The sequence below is a fragment of the Adiantum capillus-veneris genome, chromosome 6 (genome assembly GCF_014529385.1).
Source record: "Adiantum capillus-veneris isolate H3 chromosome 6, ASM1452938v2, whole genome shotgun sequence".
Taxonomy (NCBI): Eukaryota; Viridiplantae; Streptophyta; class Polypodiopsida; order Polypodiales; family Pteridaceae; genus Adiantum; species Adiantum capillus-veneris.
The window spans coordinates 101,668,861-101,683,741 of record NC_140936.1 but is presented as its reverse complement, the minus strand read 5'-3'; the positions used below and the strand labels follow the sequence as shown (position 1 = coordinate 101,683,741).

Sequence of the window (14,881 nt, the reverse complement as noted above, 5' to 3'; positions counted from 1 at the left end):
AGAATTGCACACACTATCACACAATCTACAAATGACTTCTGCATACACACAAACTCACACAACTCATACGCACATACCCAACCATCCAGCATGCAAGCATAGCATCAAGCCTCGACCCGTAAGAGTATCCAATCTCATGAACATGTAAGCAAGAATAGGCTAACGCATACCAACACTTTCTCAACCATTGACACTCACTGACACTTTGAAATCATTGGCATACATCAGATTCAAATAGAGAGCACCCATCCGCTCGCAGTAAGAGCAACTCAAAGACATGACTCACCCATAAGCATGAAAATACATGAGAAGATAGTATATATGTACTTCAACGGTGAGCATATAACGTTTAGAAATACTACAATTAACATAAACCTAAAGCACAGACAATGATAAGCCCAAACCACCCTCCTTGGCGAACCTTCAAAGCCTCCATTATAGGCCTCTTGATCCATGCCGAACCCAGGTTTGCTTCATCAACCCTCAACTGACTCCCTTTGTGGCCTCTTCAAACCGTCCTCCAAGCCTGTATCGACCTTCTTCAACTGAAGCCAGTATCGGCCCCTCCTTTGATGGCGGCCTCCTCCTGGTTGGCCTTGTTCTGACGGACTAGCATCACACACACTAATGGCGGCCCTCCTTGGTCCCTACCTGCTGGCTCGTGAGCCCCTAGTCGATGGCCCCTCTGTTCGGACCAGCCCCCTTCACCTCCACCACACGATGCTCCTCCCTCTCAGATGGCGCCTCTCCTTCTGCTCATGACTGCTCTGTCATACCGCCCCTGAAACCCGCCCCTCAGGTGGCGCAATCTCTACATGGCCCTTCACAAACACAACATCCTCCCCCTCCAACAAGCAACCTCCAACCAGATGGCGGCATCTTTCTTGGTCACGGCCCAGCCTCCTGTCGAAAGCATCTTGCCATGCTCTCCTTCTCCTCTGTGCTGCTCAAAGACACCCCTATGGCGACTTTCCTTTCCCCCCTCAGGGAAGCTCCCGGCTTTGCTTCATGGTGCTGGCCGCGCCCTTTAGGGTAGAGGAGCCACTAGGGGGACCGGTAACTTGGGGAGTTTGAATCTCTCTCTACCATAGCTCATTTTAATCGCCTTTTCACAAGCTTTCAGGAGAAATAATGTGGGATTGGTCGGGTTTGAGAACCGGTAGTCGCGGTGCGATTTTCGGAATCCGGTGTATCAAAAATTGGCATGAATAAGAACATCAACCAGGGCCAAAAGAGGTAAAATGCACCCATAGAGGCTTGAGCCCATGCACTCGCCAATGGAATGGAGTTATTTCAAATCAACTAGCCGTTTGGGCTTCTCTTTTTCATGCCTTTTTTGGTCATCAAGCGTAATATAAAAGGGCCTTATTTGTCCTGTTTCAGGGGGCCGTACAACAACTGGCGCCTCTACCCTACATGCCAACCCCCTTCTGTGGAGCTCCTGTCAACCCGCCCCTCTAGCGTTTTTTTTTTCTTGCATGTCCACCACCTTTCAACATTTCTTTTTTTATCAAGTCCTTTGACTTGGGCTGCCTTCGTGCGCTTCTCACGTCCGGCCATTGGTGCCATTGCCTCTTGACGATAGCATTTCCGCTGCAAGGACTTCGACGGTGCCAAGATGTCATCGTGAGAGACTTCAATCACATTGATTGCCATCAACCTTGAGTGACAAGTCCGTCGTCGAAAAAAATGACGATCGCCTCGAGCGCTCCATTGCATTGGTATATGCAAATACGATTGCCCATCTGGAACCGGTTGAACTCGAGCTTTTTTCCTTGGCATAGCTCTCTCCCTAGACCTTGAAGTATCGAGAGACATTCCGACTAGGAGAGGATAAAACCACCATTGACCTACAACACGCCATATCTAACATACACATCATGGCAATAGAGTATCGTGCAGACATCTTGCTCCAAATCCCATATCACAAACCTGATAGCACCTGTATCTAGCACCCCTTGTCCTGTTTACAACAAACTGCTATGCCTGGGCTTCTTGCACTTCCATAGGTCGGCCATCTTCAACTGTACCATCATTGCCCAACCCCTCGTTGAGCATTCATGCTCAAACCATAGCATTATTTAGATAATATATCATTGCATAGGAGGAAACTGATAGATACTATGTACAAGAGCTAGATAAATAGCAGTAGATAGATAGATAGAGATTCACTGTCTGCCGTAGCACCCGCCTGGGTCAATGGAAAGCTGCAAGCTTCCCCAAGCATGATTGTAGTCCCTCCCGGATAAAAAATGTGGCTTTGTTCATCATCATCCATCTATAAAACAGATACGCACCACCCCTGTTTTGCATTGGTAAACCTGTAAACCAATCCTTCCTATAGATCTTGCCAACATAACCCTTCAAAAAACTGTACACATGAACCATCTCCACGCCCAACACAAGCTTGCACATCCTAGAAAGCCTTTGTATCACATGTCTCCCCGCCAACGGCTAGAGAGCTCTCCACAACATCATTGTCTTTAAGCAAGGCTACCTGTGGCAACTGATCATCCAAAGTAGACAATGGCATATCTTCACCTGTAGACTCTTCAAATAGCACTAGAAAAGGCGGAAAACCTTGCATACCTTGTATTCTCGCCATAGCTTTAGCAACCAAAACCTGCGACTCGTCTCTACATCGACCACTGGGTCATTGAACCCCCAGTCTGCTTCATCGAAGCACTCTTCTTCAGTCAACATGGCCTTACCATCACAAGGCAAGAGAGAGGGTTACCCAACCCCTGGTCAGCACAAAATGTCTCTTCACCTGCAATCTGTTGCTCTTTGACCACCTTATCGACATGCATAACATCATATGTCTCATACCTTGAGAAAGCAGACTCTGTTTCCCATGTGTTGTCTGTATCCAAGGCACTGCTATCTCTCGAATACACCTCGGCTTTCTCCACAAAACTCACCGGCTTTGGCACTTCAGCTATCTTCTCCATTGCTTACTTTTTTGAAAGTCACTTGGTCAAGCACATCAGGCGGTACTCGGTAGAGTCCTCTTTGCAGCTGTTGAGGCCTCATAGGCCCACACAATATCATCTCTACTCTGTCATCACGCCTATCCGCTGCTACCACATGTGCATCAACAAAGGGTCGGATTACCTGAAGCTCTTCCCTAGCAATTGGCCTTGGCACCAATGGACTCGCCAAAACCTGCTTTGCCTGTTGCTTCTTTAAAACCTTCTTCGTCCTACTCTGAGCATAGGCTACTGCCTCCTCGTACGTGCATGGTCCATCTATCTCGACTTTATCCCGCACTTTTACATGCAAGTAGTCCACAAACTTGGTCATCTTCAAAAAATCTATATTCTCTACAGCAGTTACCTCAACCAACTTGCTCCATATGGCCTCAAACTCCCACACGAATGCTCGAAAATCACTGTCAAGGCTTTGCTTTAGGTTGTCCATCCTCTGCTTCACTTTACTCCACTGCGTGTTCGCCACATATTGGCTTCGAAATGCCGCTTCCAATGTGCTCCAATCCTGTTTTTCTTCAGCCTGCAAGCCCTCGTACCATACCTTTGCTTTTCCATGAACCAGGAGCGGGAAAGCTTGGGCCACCCCCTCTTCTCTTGACAAGCCGTCGTCCACCAAAAAAAGGCAGTAGTCTTGCAGCCAAACCTCAGCATCTTCAGCACTTGTAAAAGTCAGAAAACTTGACCACATCTTTCTTAGCAGCACTTGTTCTTTGAACCTAGTAACACCGCAACAATGCCTTCGACTTCATCGAGAAGCAATTGGTAGCTCCTCAATGGGAGCACCACTGATGGGATGGGGGAAATGGGAAAACACCCAGCATATAATATACCTGCCTCTCTATAGCCCAGAGATCAATCCGCACCCCTACCCACATAGAATTGCACACACTATCACACAATCTGCAAACAACTACTGCATACACCAAGACTCAGACAACCCAGACTCCCATACCCAACCACCCAGCATGCAAGCATAGCATCAAGCCTCGACCTATAAGAGTATCCAATCTCATGAACATGTAAGCAAGAATAGGCCCCTCTATTCGGACCAGCCCCCTTCACCTCCACCACAGGATGCTCCTCCTCTCAGATGGTGCCTCTCCTTGCGCTCATGACTGCTCTATCATACCGCCCCTGAAACCCGGTCCCTCAGGTGACGCAATCTCTGCATGGCCCTTCACAAACACAACATCCTCCCCTTACAACAAGCAACCTCCAACCAGATGGCGGCATCTTTCTTGGTCACGGCCCAGCCTCCTGTCGATAGCATCTTGCCATGCTCTCCTTCTCCTCTGTGCTCCTCAAAGCCACCCCTATGGCGACTTTCCTTTCCCCCCCTGAGGGAAGCTCCCGGCTTTGCTTCATGGTGCTGGCCGCCCCCTTTGCATGCCAACCCCCTTCTGTGGAGCTCCTGTCAACCTGCCCCTCTGGCGTTTTTTTCTCCTGCATGCCCACCACCTTTCAACATTTATTTTTTTTATCAAGCCCTTCGACTTGGGCCTCCTTCTCGCGCTTTTCAACGTCCGGCCATTGGTGCCATTGCCTCCTGTCACTAGCATTTCCGCTGCAAAAACTTCGACGGTGCCAATATGTCATCGTGAGAGACTTCAATCACATTGATCACCATCAACCTTGAGTGAAAAGTCCGCCGTCGGAAAAACTGACGATCGCCTCGAGCGATCCATCACATTGGTATATGCAAATACAATTGCCCATCTGGAACCGGTTGAACTCGAGCTTTTTTCCTTGGCATCGCTCCCTCCCTAGACCTTGAAGTATCGAGAGACATTCCGACTAGGAGAGGATAAAACCACCATTGACCTACAACACGCCGTATCTGACATAGACATCATGGTAGTAGAGTATCGTGCAGACATCTTGCTCCAAATCCCATATCACAAACCTGATAGCACCTGTATGTAGCACCCCTTGTCCTGTTTACAGCCTTATGATATCAACATTTGATCATGTCACCTGTGATAGCAAGAAACACTTGCACTTTCAACTAGAGAGTTATCCGTCTGGGAATACCTGTCTCCTGATTGCATCAAATACCTGTTCAATGCCCCCGTCATTTGCCTGCAACTACCATGCCTGGGCTTCTTACACTTCCATAGGTCGGCCATCTTCAGTTGTACCAACGTGCACACAAAGGGCCTCCCTCCTCTCATGGGTTGTTCTTAATTTCTACCAAAATTTCCCTAATCAAAACTTTCTTGCGTGAGAGATCCCTCCCCTTCTAAACATAAAAGAAACCTCTTATTTTTGCTTCTTTCTTAAGATCCAAGTCATTTTTGTTGATTAGAATATCAAATAACCTTTTTATGTTTAGCTCTCTTCCTCCTCAATCTTGCTTAAGCATCTTAGTCGACCATTGTAGCACTTGATATACACCACGTAGGTACAAATTCTGTGCAAAGAGGCACCAAGGCCTCCTCCCTACCACATTCAAAGAGCTCCAAAACCCTTTTTAATATTCCATAAAAGCACTAAAGTGGTAATATAAACCAAAATTCACCAAAGTTAAATCGACTATGTAAGCACTTTCATTCTAATATTTCACACTGCATATGCAAAGCATCACGATAGCATTCTTAACCTTGCTATCAAACTAATTGGGTTGTAACTTCTACCCTTATTTTAAATAAAAATTGCACCAATAGCCATAATGAGTGCCCAGTGTAATTGATAGAAAGAAATCATCCTCTCTATTGGGTAGATTAACCACATGTAATTGACACAAAGCCACTTTGATCCTATCAAAGGCTTCTTGTTGGCAGGGGCTGCCAAGCTTCACCATATTGATGCTAGCAAAGTGGGAACCACATACATAAAATGTCAATCCATGGGACGTATGCCGAGCTTCACCATATTGATGCTAGCAAAGCGAGAACCACATACATAAAATGTCAATCCATGGGAGGATTTTGTATAGCTACGATGTTCCGAATGCAATGAAGCTTACTACCTAGAATGTATAGAGTATCCTGAGCATCCCCATATGCTCAAAAGTCATTTTTGACGCTCGGACAAAATCGTGTCTAAGATAAATAGCTTATTTTGGTAGGTTGATTCAGACTCTGAATCACTCTATAGCTTCCTTAGGACATGTTCTATCTATCCCTATGGTCGAAAATAAAATTAGATGCGTGTGTTGTGCATAGGGAATGAAAATAGCTTATAGATGGCCGACATGCCTAAAAACACAACTTCATCCCGAGAAACTTATGTAAAAAGAGAGATCTTTTACCTGTGATCACGTTGTTATGCTCGAATTCACAATGCAACACCGCACAAGGGAGACACGAATAATTGAAAGAATCAAAGAACTCACAATACTCAGTTGCAGCAGCGTACACTCACTTTCATTATCCAAAAATTTAAGTCCAAAGTTACAAAACTTGGCTTTTATAACTTAGCTAAGGTTTAAAAAATGGATTCCTAGCTAATTTGGCTCAATACTAAGGCTTAGAAATTGCATTTAATTACACTTTGGAAGCCCTCATTCCCTTTAAACTATTTGACGGTCAATAATAATACAACAACTTTGGACTTTGATGGGATTTCACATTAATACACTAAGTTGTGATACAATCAGTCAGGATAAAGATAATAGTGATCTACTTTTGATGCTTATGTTAGTTGAGCAGCTAACATAAGCATCAAAAGGACAACTAACATTATGCGTAAACAACTTTGATAGAAGTTAGAGCCAAAGTCACACAAATGCATTTTCATTGGATATGGTGCAGATGGAGAGATGGGATATCATCTCTGGCACCCGGAATCTCGTTGAGTCATCCGTAGTTCAAATGTGATCTTCAATGAGTCAAAGATGCATAAACAACCTATCAAGGAAAGAGGTTCGAAGAGTCACTTTTGAGGATGTTGCCTCAGAGACAATGAAATGAACTTAGTGGGCTAGTGATGTACCTTCCACTAGCAATGCTCCAGAGGAGGCAGATAGCAATGGTCAAGGAGTGAGACGGTCTACTAGAGTCTCTCGTCCACCTGCGCGTTTTGAGCCAGGTCTTGATTACATCATGTTGACCGATTGTGGTGAGCCAAGCTACTACCAAGAAGCCATGATGACGGATGATGTGGTGAAGTGGAAGCAGGCTATGGAATCTGAGTATAACTTAATTCTGGCTAATGACACTTGGGACTTGGTAGAACTGCCAAATGATGCGAAAGCTTTACCTTGCAAATGGGTTTACAAGAAGAAATTTACCTCAGGTGATCCAAATCCAAAGTACAAGGCTAGACTTGTAGCCAAAGGGTTCAAACAACAAAAGGGCGTCGATTTTGATGAAATCTTCTCGCCTGTGGTCAAGATGACAATGCTTAGAACCGTACTTGGTCTTAGCGATTGAGGACATGAAACTTGTCCAAATGGATGTGAAGACAAAATTTCTTCATGAGGATCTCGATGAGTATGTTTACAAGCAGCAACATGAAGGGTTTGTTCAAGAGAATGCATCTCATGAGGAGCTAGTATGTAAGCTCAAAAAGGCACTTTATGAATTAAAGCATGGTTCAAGGAAGTGGTATCATATATTTGATTCATGTATGAGGTCTGAAGGGTATAAAAGGAGCAAAGAGGATCACTGCTTGTACACAAGAAAGCTAGATGATGGCTCGATGATCATTCTAGTTCTCTACGTTGATGACATGCTTATAGCTGGGAAATCCATTGTGGAGATTGCCAACTTGAAAAAAACACTTAGCAACAATCTTGTAATGAAAGATTTGGGGGATGCTACACACTTTCTTGGCATGCGAATCGAAAGAAATTGCAAACGTCGTATTATTGAGTTATCTTAGGAAACATACATTGAGAAAGTTTTGCAGCGTTTCAATATGCAGGGGGGGAAACCGTTGAGTACCCCAATGCAGGCATTCTTGAAACTCAGCAAGGAATATGCACCCAAATCTGATGCTGAGCGAGCAGAAATGGCTAAGGTACCAGATTCTTTGGCAGTGGGCAGCAGAGTCTCATGTATGCTATGGTGGCCACAAGACCACACGTTGCTTTTGCAGTGGGAGTGGTGAGCCGATATATGGAAAATCCTGGCAGCAAGCATTGGGAAGCAGTGAAGCACATTCTTAGGTACCTCAACGGTATGGTCGGTAGGTGTTTATGCTTTGGGAACAATGATGCATCCATCGTGGGGGTTATGCGGATGCAGACTATGCGGGTTGTGTCGATAATAGGAGATCGACATCTGCCTATGTCTTCATATTTGCTAGAGCAGCAGCATCTTGGAGGTCATGTCTTCAAGATTGTACGTCGTCTTTCACTACAAAAGCAGAGTATGTTGCATTGTCAGATGCAAAGAAAGAGGCTATATGGTTATCTCTCTTGGTCACAAATCTTGGCATTGATGTCACTCCAGTGATATATTGTGATAGTCAGAGTGCTCTTGCATTGGCAAGGAACCCCGTGTTTCACGCCAAATCGAAACACATTGAAGTCAGGTATCATCTTGCGAGAGATTTCTTGGCCAAAAATCTCATTGATTTTGTCAAGGTATACACTAACTACAACCCAACAGATGCTTTGATGAAAGGCTTAGCTTTGAAGCGGTTTACACATTGTACTGAGAGCTTCCTCAATCACCTATTGTCATTTAAGCTTTCTTTTCTTTGCTGCATGCATTCTTTGCAAAAGGTCATCGGTCAAGGGTAGATGGTATTGCGGAGTGAACATCCACTAATCCAATTTTTCATTCTTTCTCCATCTAAGGTAGCTAGTTTGATGGCACCACTTGGTAAAACATCTTCAATGACAAAAGGATCATGTCCTTTTATCTTGAAATTGGGTATATGTTGTTTCAAGGAGGACACTAGAACCAAATCCGCGAATTTGAATTTTTTTTCCAGCAAATGTGAGTGAAAAAACTATTTTCATTTTTGTTTTTGGGCATATATATGGGCAATGGCCGCTAGTCACTATTCATCTAGTCGTTCTAAGTCCCCAAGTTGTTTGACAACTTGTTCCCTTTCCAATATAACTCTCATGCAACTCTGAGAGTGGGTAATAAGAATTCCATTGGCAATATTGCATCTAGTCCATAGACAAAATTAAAAGGAATCGTGCTTAAGGCTGTTTTGAATGAAACTCGATACGTCCAGAAGACTAAATGAAGATGCATCTCCCAGTCATTTTTCTTGAGCTAATAATTTTAGTTAGTACCGAGCTTAGGATCTTGTTTGTATTGTAAGGTCTCCACCTTTCTAGCCGAGAATGAACTCAAAGCTTTAGAAGAAAGCATTGGTCATACAATCAGTAAAAACACTATCTCAAAAGCAAAAGAAAATGGTTTTTTTGGAATCTTAAGCACAACAAATCCCGGGCTAGAAATTTTTAGAATTAAATTCAGACAAATACTGACCCCACTAGTTCCTCCGAAAGATTCAATGTAAATTAAATTGTTAAGAAAAATTGGATGGTTGCAGTAATCATTTAAGCATAGACTTTTACTAAGGCCTCCCAGATATTTATGAAAATAGAAGAAAATAGCCTAGAAAATTAGCAGGGTTGATTTTTTAATCAGGCAGGCTGTAGTGGGAGGTAGCAGGTATTGCCAGGCACAGAAACAGCACCAGGTGGCGCCTTCTTGAGTTTGGGGGCTGCTTGAGCTATAAGCAACTGGCTATTCTAGCCTGGGAAATTCCAGAAGGCCTAGAAAAACTATAAATAGGACCCTAGGCCTCTCATTCTCACTTAGACTCGGAGTCCTGGCCATTTCTCTCTCACATAGGGAGAAATTTCTACCCCAAAAATCACTAGAGAGCAAACCTCTAGCTAGTTATCCACGATAATTAGCCTAATCCCTTTTTAATTTGTAAAATTATGCTAATTTACCTATATTTTCTTTACGGATATATATCTAATTAATTATTAAGCCATATTAGGACTAAAATTAGTAAATCAAAGTAGATAATTATGTACTATTTATCAGAGTTAATATACATCATAATATTCCTATGATAATTATGTTAATGTCAAAAAAATAATTAGCTAATTTTTTTAGTTAAAATAGATAAATATTAGCTAAAATTAAAGAGAGAAAATTAGTTAAGAAAATTAGATAATTATGTCCTATTGATCAAAGCTAGTGTATATCTTAAGTAAGCAAAGATAATTAGCTTAAGGTCAAAAACATAATCTAGATATTTATTTTGGCTTAAACAGTCTAATTTTAATTGAAAATAAAAGGGGAAAATTAGATAACTAATTTTAATAACTACAAGGTAATTAGTAGAGTTAGGAGATACCATTATATATCTATGATAAATATAGCATAATTAGTTAGCTAGTTAAGTAGTTATAATTGATCAAAATTGCTATTTTTATTTTAAGATTAATTAGGATAAATAGAACCTACTGTCAAAAGTCTCTAGAAAGAATACTTTAAGTATAAACCATTGTGTTAAAGCTTAGAAAATGTAATCTTTAAGAGAAAATGAATATAATAAATATTAAGCTTAAAATAAGCAGATTTTAAGATGGGAAAATTAGAAAAAAGATGTATAGATTTATAAGAATATTATGGGAGCTTAGAAAACCTTAAGGAAGCTACAATAAAAAAAATTAACTTGTAATATAAGCAATTAAGAAAATTTGAGGTCAAGAAATTACCCTCTAGGATTACAGATTTAACCTTGAATTGGGTTGGAAGAAGAATTAGATTGAATAAGAGAAGTCATGTCACCCAAAAGGACCCGAGCCAATCCTTCTTTTGATGATGAGGGTAGTGTTCCTAAACTAACTAGAGAAGTCATGTCACCCAAAAGGACCCGAGACAATCCTCCTTCTGATGATGAGGGTAGTGTTCCTAAACTAACTAGAGTGTTGCACGACGATGAAGCCAGGCCTAGTAGTAGGCCCACTGACGAGAGCTTTTAAGCCCGAGCTCTACAACAAATGGCTGATTTGTCCCAGGTCAATCTTTGTTATAATTAAGTTTAGCTAATTCAAGTTTTCTTTAATTAATATCATTGCATACGTAAAGAGGCAGTAAATAATTAGGAAAAATAAAACTGCCCCAAATGGAAGACATCTTCCATGAAACCCACGAGCACTTGTTTGTAAATTAGGAAGGAAATGTTTCGGATAAGGCTGGTTGACTTAGAAAAGAATGATTAGTCATGCTTAAGACAGCTTGCCTCAAGACACCTCTGATTCCTTGGAATATTTTTCACTTCAGGTGATGAGTAATGATGGTTGGTTAGCCATGGATGAATCGGTTTCCCCCATGTACATGGAGTCTGTACCTCCTACATGTGTATGTTTTTGGATACTACTTAGGATACCGTTTTTATCCTAGGGGAACTTCCCGGTTGTATGGGAAACTGGTTTGGCGTATGGGCATCACAAACTTTTTGGGTGATGGGTTTCCACCTTGTTTATAAATAAGGAAGTGTGTTGTTTGTTTCACCCATATATAGGTGTGCTTGAGACAAGTGGAGTACGTGTCAGGATTTTTCAAGGTATATTATAAGTGACCGTACCTTGTCTTAAGTCTAAAGATGTTTGTTTTCTAAAAGATTGTTTTCAATACTAATTTCAATGTCTTGTCTTAATGAATAAGTGTGATGGAAAGTTAAACAAAAATCCATTATTTTAAGTGTTAAAACACATGTGGTAGTAATTAGGAAACAAAAGTATCATGTGTGAGTGCACGGTGGTAAGTGGGGATTGACTAAGGTTATCAATCATGGACGACGGGTAGACCTGATTAGTCAGGCAACTATCCATTTCCGCGCGCTAAAAACATTTAGTATATTTCTCCAATTGGAAGAGGAGTTCACATGTGGCTGTGCCCTCACATTTGTTAGGGGGGAAAAAGCGTTGGTTGAGAATACCTTAGCCCAAATTGTTGAACTTATAGGGCTAAAACACTCTTAGATTTTTAAATGTTGTCCCGTTTTTACCGTGAGATAGGACTAGGTCATTCTTCTAGGGCTATAGATCCAATTCATTGTCAATGGTAAAGGTCTATTCCGTGGATTTTTCTTATGTAGACTCTCCGACTTTCAATAGGCTTAGAGACTTGTCAGGGACACCATCCCAATCTTGGTATTGGTGGGTTGGGGAGTCTCACAAGTGTTATTAGAGCAAGGTTAATTAAGGTCTTGGATCTAGAGAAAAACATTAAGGTACTAGAAAAAAATTGGGTTTTAATAAAAAGTGATTAAAAGAGTGTAGTTGAAATATGAGAGACAAAGAGAAAAGAAAAACATTGTCCCCATTTGTGCAGGAAGAATTCCATCAGGCCTTTTGTAAGTTTTTGGTCTTCAACATCATGTTTATGGGAGCATGCACATCCCAAAAGTACACAGTACGGAAGAGTGTAATGAAGCTATTGGATTACATGTTTTCCCCACCCACTTGGAGAATTAGCTGGGGAAGGTTTGGTGGAGTTTTTCTCATAGTTGCGGGAGAGCTGAAAGGATTTGGTTTAAATCTCAAAATACTCAAATGGGTAGAGGAGCTTTGAGTAATCAAAGTATACTTGCTCACATGAATAGAAGATCCAAATGAAAAAATAGCAATAGATGGTGGTGTTTTAGTATCACAAGTTCAATGGGTATTTGATCAAATAACTACCATAGTCTACCCAGGAAAAATTAGACCTATGAGGGTAGGTCTCCTAGCTTTAGAGGACCAAGAGATGTTGTATTTTGTGATCTTGTATCCGACCCACCCATGGTGCATAGGCTTTTGTTACAGGGGATTTGATGTCCTTGTACATATTAGTTCTCTTGTATCAATCATTGTATATACCATGAGTTTTCCTGGAACACTGTATGTCATATTTATTGGAATAAAGATTAGTGGATTTACTGTTTGATCATTGCAATGTGAATGAAGTGCTAAATGTTTGTAATAATTAAAGTAGAGAAAATTAAATAAACACTAAACTCGCTAAGCTAATCCCAGGGTAAACCTCGCATAAATAGACTCTACATTGTTACACAAGAAAAGAAATTACTACTGAAGCAAGTCCAACTTCCTATCTTCAATGGAGAAGAACCCAATTTAGAGCGGGATGCAGAAGCGTGGTTAGATGCTATGGATGATTATTTCATAGCCGCAAGAACTGCTCAAGGAAACTAAACAATGTTGGGTATGTTCCATCTTAGTGGAGATGCCAAGTTGTGGTGGAAACAACTCTGCAGAGATAATCCTACTAATAAACCAACTTGGGAGAAGATCAAGGAGGCCATTATTGAATGTTATCTTCCTCTTGCTCACCAAGCCGTTAAGATGAATGAATTATTTAGTCTATGCCAGTTAGGACTTTCACTGGAGGAGTACTATACAAATTTTGTATCTTTACGACATTATGCTCCTCAAATGACCATGGAACAAAAAATTGCATGATTCTATCAAGGTCTCAACAAACCCTTGAGCACACGTCCCAAAGCCCTGAGACCTATAACAATCCAGGATGCCCTTCTTAGGGCCAAATGTCTTGCAACTGTCCCCAAGAATTAGACCTTAGAACTACGGCGAGACCTAACCGCCAACCTCAAGTCAACCAGGGTAGCTTACAAAGAGGAGGAAGGAATGGACGACGTGGCAGAGGAGGAGGAAGAGGAAGAGGAGCCCAAGCTTATGCAACAATAGGAGAGCCTACTCTAATGAATGAGGAAGATGAAAGAACAACCTTGTTTGCCACAATTGACAATCCTGGAGCGCGTCAGCAATATGCGGTCATTCAAACTACTGCAAACCGACAAGGTGAAAAGTTTGAATTACCTATAGATTGTGGTAGCACCCATTCTTTTCTTTCTCCAAAATTTTTAAGGAAGCTTAAGTTGAATCAATACCCAGTCAAAAGAATGGTACTGGAATTAGCAAACAAAAAAGAACTCCTTTCTTAACAATCAACCGGAAAAGTAGAATTTGAATTAGGAGGATTTTCTACCTCATCTTACTTCCACACCCTACCTGTTGAAATCTACAATGGTATCTTGGGAATGTATTGGTTAAGTAAAAATCAAACGCACATTCATTGTGCCAAGGGTAACATATCCTTTAGGAATGAACTAGAGGAAGATATACGAGTTCAAGGACGTAATGGGAAGGCTAGTAGATTTATTAAAGGTCTACGTAAGGGACAACAAATCTTCATGGTCAACTAAACAAAGCCAAAGATTTAGGGGCCAACCAACTTCCAAAATGGCTTAAGAAAAGTTCATATGTGTTTCCAGAGAACCTCTCAAATTTACCTCCCCCAAGGGACATAGACCATGAGATAGAAACGTTTCCAGGTAGTGAACCTATTTCCAAAAGACCTTACAAAATGTCTCTACCCGAAGCCATAGAACTCAAGGAGCAGATTCGACAACTAATCGAGGCAGGTTTAATACGACCAAGTATTTCTCCATGGGGAGCACCTGTTTTATTTCAAAAAAAGAAGTATGGATCCTTACGCCTCTGCAGAGATTAATGAGGCCTTAATCAGGTATCCGTAAAGAACAAGTATCCTATCCCACACATAGATGAACAAGTATCCTATCCCACGCATTGACGAACTTCTAGACAGATTAAACGAGGCCGAAATGTTCACAAAAAATTGATCTCAGATCAGGGTATCATCAAATCCGGATCAAAGAAGCAAACATATACAAGACTTCATTCAACACTTGCTACGGGCACTATGAGTTCATAGTCATGCCTTTTGGCCTTACAAATGCACCATCAACTTTTAATCGGCTCATGTAGGATATATTTTGAGAATACTTGGATGATTTTTTTATGGTATTGTTTGATGATATACTGGTATAATCTAAAGCAAATCAATTAACAATATTGTGTTTGCCTAACAACATTGCTCTAGCAAAACTTCACACCCAAAACTGCGGGATGGAAAGAG

At 41.5% G+C, this 14,881-nt stretch overlaps 1 pseudogene; it reads right to left on the bottom strand.

Annotated features, from left to right (window-relative positions):
- Positions 1 to 2,338: 2,338 nt before the first annotated feature.
- LOC147455988 (uncharacterized) lies at positions 2,339 to 3,420 on the bottom strand (annotated as a pseudogene).
- Positions 3,421 to 14,881: the final 11,461 nt, after the last annotated feature.